Here is a 12,399-nt window from a genome sequence, read left to right on the forward strand (position 1 = left end):
CTAAATTGCATTCACTTTAATTGTATTGGGCTGGAGACAGATATGTCAAGAACTGGACAAATAAAACTACCTGCTTGGATAGATTCCACGAGAGGACAGTGAGAAATGTTATTTTTATTGAGGTTTTGGCAGGCAAACTATTTTTGAATCTGCCCATTTTGTCATTTAGTATGGAGGATGTCTATTTTCCACGTTAGTCCCTATGATGGTCAAGCTGATGTTCCTCTGGGTTTTTTTCTCCTCTGTAGAAAGCTGCAATACTTCTGTGGAGGATGTGAGAGTCGGTAAGAGGAAGGCCGCTGCCGATGATGAAGGACCAAAGAGAAAAAAGAAAAGGAGGCCAGACCTGGAGAAGACCAGACAGTCTGTAGATGCCTTAAGAGGTCAGTATTGCATTGCTTTTGCTGCTTTGTCTGAAAGCACTTTGTAAACTCTGTTTTTAAAGGTGCTATATAAATAACGTTATTATTATTATTATTAAATGTAAGGTTTGACCTCATCTTAGTGTAAAATTAGGATTTATATTAAGTATAACATAGGAGGGATTCATATTAGAGCTTGGGTAGCATATAATTGGTGTTACTCTGTAATAAAACATAATATGTGTTTGTCTGTTCAGCTGAATTTGAGGCCAAATACAAAGAGCAGGATAAGCTTGGTAAAGGAGGATATGGAACTGTCTTTGGTGGCTATCGCAAAGCAGATAATCTACCTGTAAGTGTTACACACACACACAATCTTGCACACACACACACACACGATATGGTCAGGGAGTGCTAACACAAGTCTTGTTTGTATCTCATAGGTTGCCATCAAACACATTCCCAGGAGAAGATTCCCTGCAAACACCTGGTGAGTGAGCAACACCTGCTGCTGTTAAAATCTTCTGTATTCAACACTGCACTCTGTTTCTGAATGTATTATGGATGAATCATGGTTCTCTCTCATCCTCCACTCTGTTGTGATGTTTCTGGATGAAACTGGGAAGCAGCTGTCCATGGAGGTTGCCATCTTGTTGAAACTGGCGGACAAAAGAAGAAGATCAGTGGGGATGTCAGCAACCGTGTCTCTATTGGACTGGTACGATCTGGACCATCCTGGTGCTGGAGAGACCGATCCCCGTCAAGGACCTATTCCACTACACCAACGGCAACGGAGGCTCCTTACAAGAGCAGGAGGCCACGGTAAGCTGCTGGACGATCCTTGTGTGTCTTTAACTTTTTACAGGAACTTGGAGACTACCTAAAGGATTTTTTTCTGCAATTTAAGGTTTATTTTCCTAGTTTTTAGGTCATTGTTTCTGTTGATCATGGTAACATTGTATTCACTAAAGTAATTGTTCTGATGGATCAAGAAACAGTAGTGGAGGCAGTCAAACAGTTGGTAGACAAAGCTCCAGGTCAACTAAACTTATTTGGAGGAGAAAAATAAACAGATGTGGTTTTTACCCAATCTACTGAAAATCTCTTGTGCATTTCAGTTTCTATGGCTTAAAGATGGTTTTAGAAACGTTGGGTTCTGTAGTTGTAGTCAGCTCAGAGTCACAGCCATGAAAACATGTCAAACCATCCTCCTCTGTGATCCCTCATCTCTCTCTCTTTTTGTCTGTCAGATCATACTGAAACAGCTGGTAGATGCAGCAATTGACCTTGAGGAGAAAAATATTTTCCACCGGGACATTAAGACTGAAAACATCTCGATTGAGACCAGCTCGGATGTCCCGCGAGTTCACCTCATTGACTTTGGTGTGAGCTGCTTCGTCAAGAGAGGATCCTGTTATCGCAACTTCTACGGTAAGATGTCTGGCTTTACTCCTGCTCTTCACTAACTTACCCATCTGTGATTTTTACATTTAGACACAGCTCATCATCCTCATCCTCACCGTCTTATTATGTCTGTATATTCTAGGTCCCACTATTTTCATGCCCCCAGAGTTGTCAGCGTTCTACCCTGGAGCAGCTCAGAATTCACCCATGGCTCAATAATACTAACACTACACACAGACACACACCAACCCAAGCTAGAACATTTGTTGGAATGCTGAAAGCTTTCACAGGATTTAAAGATTTTTTTCCATAGAGTCAGACAGACAGACAGACAGTTTTATATACTGAGTGAGTCAGACAGACAGACAGACAGTTTCATGTACTGAGTGAATCAGACAGACAGACAGACAGTTTCATGTACTGAGTGAGTCAGACAGACAGACAGACAGACAGTTGTATGTACTGAGTGAGTCAGACAGACAGACAGACAGACAGACAGTTGTATGTACTGAGTGAGTCAGACAGACAGACAGACAGACAGTTGTATGTACTGAGTGAGTCAGACAGACAGACTTTAAAGTTGAAATGGTGTCTGTAGCTGAAAGTATGAGGAAGTAGAAGGATTTAAAAAATTTCTCCATTCAAATCCCATTCAAAAAAAATTTGCAAAAAGCCTAATCATTTCAAAAGTTAAAAGCATTTAACAGCATTCCAACAACTAGTCATACAAATTCTAACTGCTCTGCCTCTTTGACAGGAAGGAGAACGTGAGGAACTCCTTCGTCATTCTGCAGGACAAGGTTATGCTACAAAAGAACATCCTGTTAGTAATTGGAATTATTATATTAATATTATCTAATGTCATGCATAAGTGTCATTCAAATACTAATGCTGCTCAATCCTTGACAGGAAGGAGAACGTGAGGAACTCCTGCTTTTGCAGATCTTGTAGCACACCCAGCCGTCCGAGGAGAGGGGATCTCTCTCTGAATTGCCTTTCCCGAGGTTTCTTCTCATTTTCCTGCCATCAGGATTTTGGGTAGTTTTTCCTCGTTTTCTTAGAGAGCTTGGGCTGGGTCAAATTATTCAGTATATAATGTGATATTTAACACTGAACAATGAAAATTAACTTGAGTTTTAAATGAACTTTCAAGCTCTTTCTTCCATTATAGTCAAAGACACATGGTATACGTATAAATAATATTGACAGCAATGATCTTGAAAAAATGAATTATAAGTGAATCAGGATTTGTAGACAAAGGACACAGTGTTGTTTACTTTTCATCAAACATTTTAGGCCTGATTAAAAGTGTTTCAGCTGTACGATCAAATAAAGGCAAAAAAAGCCCCAAAAATGTTTTTGAAAAAAAAAATCATTCAAAGCAAAGGTATAAGGAGCTTTACATAATAATCATGATTAAAACATAATTATATATTTTAAAACGTTCAGGAAATTAAAAGTACTACAAAAAAACTACTCAAAAATAGAGAAATCAACAAACAAAATGGATAAGAGTGAGATAAAAGTGAGTGGGTATGTTTGTTCAAAAGAGTTGTGCTTTGCCTCGTAGTGCGCTTCATTTGCCGCTTTTATCAATAATTACGGTTTCTGAACATATGAGACATGATGGTTTTAAACTGTCCGTGGTAAGAATTAACATATAAGACAATGTTTATAATTGCTTATAAATTCTATCCTCTCTGAACACGTTTCTCTTTTTGGAGAACGTCATGTGAGATAACTTCTTTGATTAGCGCAATATTCCTGCTCTTCTTTCTATCTCCTCGTGTGTCACGGTGTGTGTAAACCTCGCTCGAGTCAGGAAACTTGTCAGAATACCCATATTTGATTGGCTGAGCTGCATCACGTAACGGCTGAATAAACTGCGCTTCAAGTACAAACTCATTGCTTAATATGTTTAATTCCGAATTGTCTTTCGGTTTTAGGTCCTGGGTCCGGATCCGGACCGTGGTCCGTCAATTGAGGACCCGTGCTGTAGAGCAACAACACCATCACATTATCTTTTTTCTGGCTACCACTCATTATAACTCTGCTTTTGGTCCACCAACTCTTAAGAAATATATCTGGTCTTCAGCTTGCTAGGTGCTTTCTTTCTCCACAACCACTCATTAACTGCCTTTCTGGCATTTTAAGATGCACAGGTGGCAAAACCTAAACCAAATCAGTGAAGGAAAAGAGATCAAAAGCTGCACAGATCCATAGAGTTGGGTGTTGATTCTCAGTAGGCTTCATACTTAACTTTTGATTAAATGTCTATCAACATTATTGTTCGATGGAGCTTTAAATGATATCTATAGTTTTCGTTCATCTATTTGTTTTGTAGTTGTCAGCTCAAGTTTAATAAAGACTTTATAGAGACAAAGCATTGTTGGTTAAAACATTCAAGCAATGATGCCATGAGAATAACTGGATTTAATTTGTCTATTAAAAAGGTTTTTCAAGGAGAAACATAATTGGTGAGCAGGAATGATGCAGCCAACCTCTGCCACTCTAGTGCATCATATCAACTGATGGGTATATCAAATGACTCTTTAATACACCATTGAAAACATATCATTGAACACTGATTGACCACTGTCCCTGTATGTCTCTCTTTTGAGATATGCAGAGGAAACTGAAATCAAATCCACTCATACTTAGGTTTCAGTGTTGAGTTTGCCCAATTACTTCATATTTGATCAATACATGAAATCATCAGTCTACTTACGCATGTGTCACATGCAAAAATAGTGTGCGGCTGTTGAACATGTAGTGAAACTGAAGTCTCTAATCTCAACTGTTGTCAGATGTCAGCTGGACTATAAATCCAACATAGAAGCAAAAATAAGGCAGTGAATTTATGAAAACTAGTAACAGAAACGTTATTGTGTAGTATTTTTGAATTACCAATCAGGTTAGTTTATGCTGTATTATATTTTAATGTGAGATTTATCTACAGAGTGAAGGACTCCACCTGAAACAATGTATGTATTTCACCTCCCCACTAACTGATTTTGAATATTTGTTTATTAAATATTTTACACTCATGCAGTACATTTCTCTCTGTAATATTTGGTATTAGGTAACACCTAATCGCAAATTTGGATTATACAAAAATGGAACTATCAGGCACCTTTGAGTAGCCCTATGTTATGACATGTACATATGACAGTGATGTCCTTGTGTGAACTATACACCGCCTGAAATATCTGAATTATATCTGAATTATATCTATATTATGTATTTTTTTCTGTCCTGCCTCTGATTTGAGATTTGGTGTAGGTCACATTTTTGGCTGGTGGTTATTTTTCTAGACTTGCCCCACAGTCAGAACGCAGTCAAAATGTTCCCTTAACTGAGCTTTAAAAAAACACCTTTAAACTGCCCTCAGCAGGTCAGCCAACTGCAGAGTCCCAGTCTCCTTTTAGACCCCTGGAGCCTGCTCGGTGTGGGGGAGTCTGTAAACAAATCTGCCATCACCTCTCTCTCCTCTCTCCACCATCACTTACCTGACTCTCTCTCTCCTTGTCTTATTCTTCCTTCACCTATTACTTACACTGATAACACCCCCCCTCCCCCTTTGCATATCGCCCTCCTGAAGTAATCCAGCTCCCCCTCCCTTAATGTCACCCCAGACATCACATGCTACAGTTACCTCCTACATCTTGTTTCTCTCGCTGTCCAAATCCGCCTTCAGTTCTTGCCGTGATCTGCATCTTCAGCCCTCTATTTCCTCGTCTTATCCTTGTCGTCCTCCTTTGCCCTTTTGTCCATTTGTCCCACTACCCTAGCCACTTATCTCTTCTTACATGTCTTGCAGTTGGAACCCTCCCTTCCTTGGAGTCATAGAAGAGGTACTTTGGTCTATTTTTTGAAAAAATACTAAAAATACTCCATTAGAAGTCAAATCCCCATATTCAAAATGTTACTTAAGTAAGTGTGTTAGTTTTACCTGCAAAAAGTATCAACAGTAAAAGTGCTAATTAACCAGCAGAATAGCCCTTGTCGGTGTTAAATTATGATATATTATTGTATCATTATTACTGACTAACTGTTTATTAATGAGCTTAAGTGGCGCTTACTAACACCTCTATTACTGTTGAGTATTTTTTATTCATTACATTGCATTTTATCTTATATGCTACAGTATATGTGTCATAACATATACATGCTAAGTAGTAAACAGCTCCCAAATAAATGCACTTGAGTAAAAAGTAAATAAAACTGCCTAAAAATAAAAATAAAAATATTGTAAAGATTAAAACAAAGAAAAATGATTAAGGCACAAAGGTTAATGGCCATGGCAAACAACACTGAGGCACATTATGTTCATCATTATCATGTCTCTATATTCCCCATCCATTACCCATACCCAACTCGTCCCTCCTCCTGCCTCCCGTCTCCCTCCTCCCCTTCCTCCCCCTCTACCCTTCCCTTCTCTGAAGCCCTGCCATCTCTCAGCATTCCTCAGGTCCGCCACACAGAGTCCCATTGTGTCAGAGGGGCAGGGAGGGAGCACCCAGTCCAACCTCTCACCATGTGCTGCCGCTGGACTCACCTTAGGAGACCACAAACTACTGTAAAGCCTTTTCACACACACACACACACACACACACACACACACACACACACACACACCTTGCCTCTTTCTGTCTCCTTTTCCTCCCTCGAGCCATCACTCTCCTCCATCTCCAAATGCACCATTCGTTCCACTTCTTCCGCTCACACTTCCACTGCTTTTGGAAATCAGCCACTATCAACAGACTTCACCCTCTTTTTTAAAACCAGTGTTTATAACCAAACGGCACTGCTCAAAAAGGCTATTGATTAGACTCTGAGGTTTCAAAGCAAGAGAGTGAGCACACCCTGAGGAGGAGGAGGAGGAGGAGGAGGAGGAGGAGGAGGAGGAGGAGGTGGGATGGAAGGAAGGAAGGAGGGAGGGATGAATTAAGCACCTGAGGTGCCAGAGTGAAGACCTCCATCCTGCCACTCAAGCTGGGTCCAAAATAGTCAAGTGAAGTGGTGGCTAACTTGGACTAAAAGACATTTGTGGGCCTTTAAAAGACACGAAAGACCGCTAAGGCCTTTTGTCAAAAAGAAGGATTGTAAAGAGCAGCTTTGTCAGGAATTTCTTGATTACTGTTTTGTTTTTTTCGGCCACTTGGGTGCAGACGAAAGAAGCTGTACAGAACACTGACACATTATCACCTTACAAAGTTGAACTTCTTAGCAAAATGACTTATTTGCTTATTTACATGTCCAGCAGAGACACATAGAGCAACATAAACATGCTTGAGGAAGAAAGACTTCTTCTCCAGACAGAAAATGTGAAGGTCTTTTAGCTGACTTCCTAACCGTAGCACTTGCCTACAGATAAGAGGTGTCCCTGTGAAGCAGTATTTCATGGCGTCCAATGTAATGACTTCCAGTAAACCCATAAACATTTCTAAACTTGTGAGATAAGCAACAATGGGTATGATATTATCAACCTCATAGTCTCAAGCACTGAAACTATAGTGGTTTTGATCCTATTTCAGAAAAAGTATTGATCAAACACACGTCATGTTTGTGTTTGTTTTATCAAATACTCACTTTTCTTTTAGCTTGTGGTCATAACTGCTGAATGCTCCACTATGTTCACTGGATAGTTTCTAACTTTGTCTGCTGTTTGGTGCTGCAACGGAAGCATAAATTCGTTTTTTAGAGCTGTCTCGCTGAAAACAGTTGGAGAGAAGGCTGTAAGAGGTGTGAAAGTAAACCACACAGTAAAGATGTGGGCTGTAAAACCAAAACAATGATCTGAAAGGTGCTGTAAAGAGAGCCATAGAGCTGAGGGGAACTACAGAGTCTGGTGAAAATTCTCGGTGGTTCATCAATATGAGCGACGTCTTTGACATACAAGTGGCTGCTAATGTAGAAATACTGTTCAGAAATGCCTTAAAGTCGGTATATTATAACAGTGCTGGGACTTTTACATATAAATGAACGTTGGTTAAATTCAAGCCTTATAGCCAAACAAGTTCTGAGAAGTGTTCAAAGAAAAGTTTCTGGAGTGGATGCTCCAGATAAAAGATAAACTCTGTAAACATATTTGTTGTAGTTTACACTGTTGCCGCTTTTAGCACCACTAGCTGCAAGCCACCGACTCAGCTGTCGCCATGTTGAGAGCCTATAAAAAGCATTAGAAATGCTCCCAATCCCGTATATTTGACCTTTAATAATGTTAAATAATTGTGGTGGTGAGAAGATGATAGCATTTATAAAAATGGCATGACTAGAACTTGAATGATGGAGAGGAAGCCAAACACTAATGCTAAAGAACAATAGAATCAAAAAATGTAATTTCATGTAAATGTACACTATAAAGCAGAATTATTCTTTCTCTAAGTTCTTCTCTTTTTATTATTGTATTTATAGAATAGAATGCATATTCAAATCCGACAACAAGGATTTGAACGAGAACGACAACAAGGGAAAGTCTGTGCAACCTTGTTGTGGTGCAAGAATTGACCCATTTAACCAGCCTCAAGGTCAATGAGTTCAATTAGACCCATTTGAGAGATTATCACGTGTGACTCAGAGAAATAATTCTGTAAGACTCCGAGGGTCCAGAAGGGCCAGCAGTCTGAACAACAATGTTGTTTTCTTGCTACTTAAAAGCTTTAAATGATATATACCCGTTTGCCACTGTGTAGATTAAAAGCATATAGAGTCAGGTCTATATCACTCTGCTTTTTTTCAGTCTCCATTCAATAACAAAACGGTGTAATCTACAACATACTGTAAGGAATCATAATGAATGGCTCATGATATACACAGACAAACAAATGCCACTGGCACACACACACACACACACACACACACAAACACTAAGGCACAATTTCTAACTCTGCACACTTTGCACACTCAGTCCGAGTCTGAGAGTTCAGCATTCCTGAGAGGCTTAGATGCCGGCTGAAAAGAATGAGCAGCCACACAGAGGGATCTCCTCACGAGATAGAGAGCCATGTGGCCTGCTTTCAGCCAGATTACAGAGTCGGCCAGAGCACTCACCGTGACCTGAGGACTAGAAGGGTAGAGCAGAGAGAGAGAAATACACAAGTATCACTTTTCAAAACAGGCAGATTAGTGTGGCTGTTATGGTTTGTTGTTATAATCATTTACTTCAGCGGCGTAACACTTACTGTATTTTGTGCTGCGGGTCTGAGATGGAGGGAGAGATGCGTTGAAAGATAAATTTGAATTTATTTATTTTTGTGGCACAAAATGGACACCAAAACACACATTAAAATAAGTCAAATTAGCTATTGAGACATCGTCTAATGACTTCATCAGTCTTTTTTTTTATTGTAATGTGGTTCTGCATTGGCTTCACCACTAATCCATGGTGGTTGCTTCTTGTACCACACGGCAGCTGTAACGTGTCCACTATGCCTAAAAGGCATCCTGGGGAGCTGACTCTGCATTACGTAATAAATAAACATTTCAATTGGATGAAGGAGATGAAGTCAAAACATAAATGGAGTTCTAATTACAATAATTGTATCAATTGCTTTCAATTTCATATAGTGCCGTACGGATGTGGTCTAAAATGGTCTAAAATGTGGTCTGAAATGTTTCATGTTGCATGGACTTTATATGACATAACCAGTTTACACCTGACATTAACATCTGTATATGGATAAGACAAAAAGCATGAAGTCTCTTTATGGCTTCATAACACTTGTACATGGAAGGCTAGAAAGAAGAAATCGTGTCTCCATAAACTAAAAACAATTTCTATGAATAACTCTTGAATGAAGATAAAGCAACAACAATTACCCTCTGATGTTTAAGGTATTTTAGTCAAGTAAGTTTGTTCTATTCAACACATCATAAAACTTATTAATGCTTTAACAGTAAGAATGTAAAGATGTGGGACCATGACTGTACACTTTCCTGTGCCCATTTTTGTCAGTGTTGCTGCAGGAAGTTTAACATTCAATCCTGTGGTTACTTTTCACAGCCTCCTCCTCTGTTAGACTCTGACTGAGGAAAATTGGTCTGTCACTGCAAGCAATTAGTAACCACAGACGATGTGATACAACGATTGATAGAACAACCTAATTCAACTGGTGCACCAGTGGTGGGGGATCCTTATTAAGAGCCTCAAAAGAGTTTTAGCTTTGCTTTGATTTCACGCTCATTTCTAGGCGTTCATAAAATCTTAATTAAATACATAACCTATTTTTTGTCTCATAAATCAATTAAATAAATAACACTACAGGAATAATTACAAATCAAAGTTAGAAATCTAGTTTGTGCTCGTGTGTACCAGTAAAACGTGGAAGGTGCTGGAGCCAAACATCCATCAATGGGGTTGACAACATGATGTCAGCACTTCTCTGCAGAAACATAAAGTGTATAAGAGAACTGCACGGCTGGACTCACGTAACAAGACTCCTTGTCCGAGAGGGCACGAAGCCGAGGAAAGAGTCGAGTATCTCATTCAAGTGTGAGGAATGTACATATTTGGAAACAGTCTGGTGTCTTGTATGTGTGAGTATGTGTCTCTGTCTGTGTGCCACTGCGTCCTGGATGACTAAGCGTATGTGTTTGTTGTGTGTGTGTGTGTGTGTGTGTGTGTGTGTGTGTGTGTGTGTGTGTGTGTGTGTGTGTGTGTGTGTGTGTGGTTTTATTGATTCAGCTGGGACAAGAGAGTTGCCAGTTTCAAAAGGACTTCCACCATCAGATTTACTGCAAGACTCCATCCTGCACAAACTCCCTGTGTGGCACAACTGGCCACTGGTGTGATGATAGATTCATGAATTTCAACAATATCACACTCAAGTGTGAGATGAGGACCAACAGCATTTCCGTTTTTTAGAAGTTGCATCTCCCTGTTATTGAGTAAGATATATAGATAAATGGCAGCATTACGGCAGCCAACACATCAGAAAGTGCACAAAACAAAGATGCAAAAGCAGTTTTCTTGGGTGATTGTTTGAGGTCAAGCCTGAACTTGTTCAGCTTTGAAGAATTTTTTTGTATTCTACTCCCTTTCTTTTCTTTGTCATTTCTCTTTAGACCTGCAGGGGTAGAGCAGCTGAGCAGATCACAGCTGACTGTTTAGTGCCTAAGTATCAAGAGAGTGATTCCAGATGGGAAGCCAGGATGAGCTGAGCTGGGGAGATCCTTCACAAGCTTTCAAGGCGCATGACAACTCAGACTTGGAGAGCTTTTGAAGCACTCCTGCCCAGTCAGTTTGGGTGTGTGCGTGTAGAAAGTGTGCATGAAGGTAAGAAAAAAGGAGATAAACAAAAAAAAAGATGAGCAGAGACAAAAACTGAAAGAAAAAAAGTGGCTGTGGAAAAAACTAGAGTTTCAGCCGATCCAATGCAGCATCACTGAGGATGTCCCACAAAAGGACAGAGAGAACCCACAACTCTTCTGTTTTTCATTAACACTCGAGGTTACCTTTTTCCAGTCTCTAAAACAGTCCAGCTTGAGGCACCGGGAATCCGTTCATCTTTCCAGCACACAGGCACAGCGCTCAATGTGTCTTTGTTTTCCAGAGAACAACTGTCCTCCTTTTCTTGAAATGGGGGTCTGTTTTTTGGGGACAAATTCAGAGCTGTCGTGGATGTAATTGTCCCAAGAGTTTATTTATTTTTCCACACCTGTAACAGGGAGGAGAAATATCTAGTATTTATTCCCTCTTTTCCTTCTTCTTTCCCTTTTCCCTTCCTGTCTTTCCTCCTGGATGTATGTTGATCCCATCATGCAAGGTTTTTGGCCGGGAGTTATATGAGGAACATTCCTTTTACAGCAGCTGTCACTATTTGCTCTGTTATTGTGCAACAATATTGTACTCACAACACAGCTGATTCCTAATTTTGATCAGCATTTCTAATGAGTTTATTGAGATGATGCATACATACTGCCAGCAAAAATTAAAAAATCTGTACCTTTATGAAGAGAAGTTTTCCACTTCTCACAATTAAAGAAATGGTTAGTAAGGGAATTTGCTTTTTTGTCCACTGTTGGATTGATACAATTTTGTTATATTTTTGTTTCTAATACATATGAAACTACAGCCAGCAGCCTAGCTTAGCTTAGCTTAGCATGAATCCCTGATAGTCTGGCTCGCCGTAGAAATAATAAAATCCATCCATCAGCTCCTCTTAAACTCACTATTTCATACATTATTGTCACTGAGAGGTGACAATAATGAAACAATAATAAACCAACCAAGTCGCCATAAATTACTACGCAAGGACACATAACTCCCTGCACAAAACTGTCACAAAACTCCTGTAAAACCACAACTTATAGTTTTTACACTGCAAGGAGTAAACAAGCTCGACGGAGCATGTTAATGTCTGAGCTTCATAGACGCTGGCAAGCAGAATATCTTTAGACAGAACCAGGCTAGCCGTTTCCCCCCGTTTCAAGTCTTTGTGCTAAGCTAAGCTAACCTGCTACTAGCGGTAGCTTCATATTTATGTAAGTGCTCTCAATGCTCTCATCTAACCCTCTGCGAGAAAGCTGATAAATGCATTTCCCAAAATGTCAAAGTATTCCTTTAATGTTTAAATGCTGCAGTCTCTGTTTTTCTTTACTCAACTCAACTTATTTTGGAATTTAGTTTTTC

At 39.7% G+C, this 12,399-nt stretch overlaps 1 pseudogene; it reads left to right on the plus strand.

Annotated features, from left to right (window-relative positions):
• The first annotated feature begins 205 nt into the window (after window positions 1-205).
• On the plus strand, window positions 206-1,985 carry LOC142970751 (serine/threonine-protein kinase pim-1-like; annotated as a pseudogene).
• Window positions 1,986-12,399: the final 10,414 nt, after the last annotated feature.

Source organism: Anarhichas minor, unplaced genomic scaffold (assembly GCF_050575085.1).
Source record: "Anarhichas minor isolate MPS153535 unplaced genomic scaffold, ASM5057508v1 ptg000043l, whole genome shotgun sequence".
NCBI classification, from domain to species: Eukaryota; Metazoa; Chordata; class Actinopteri; order Perciformes; family Anarhichadidae; genus Anarhichas; species Anarhichas minor.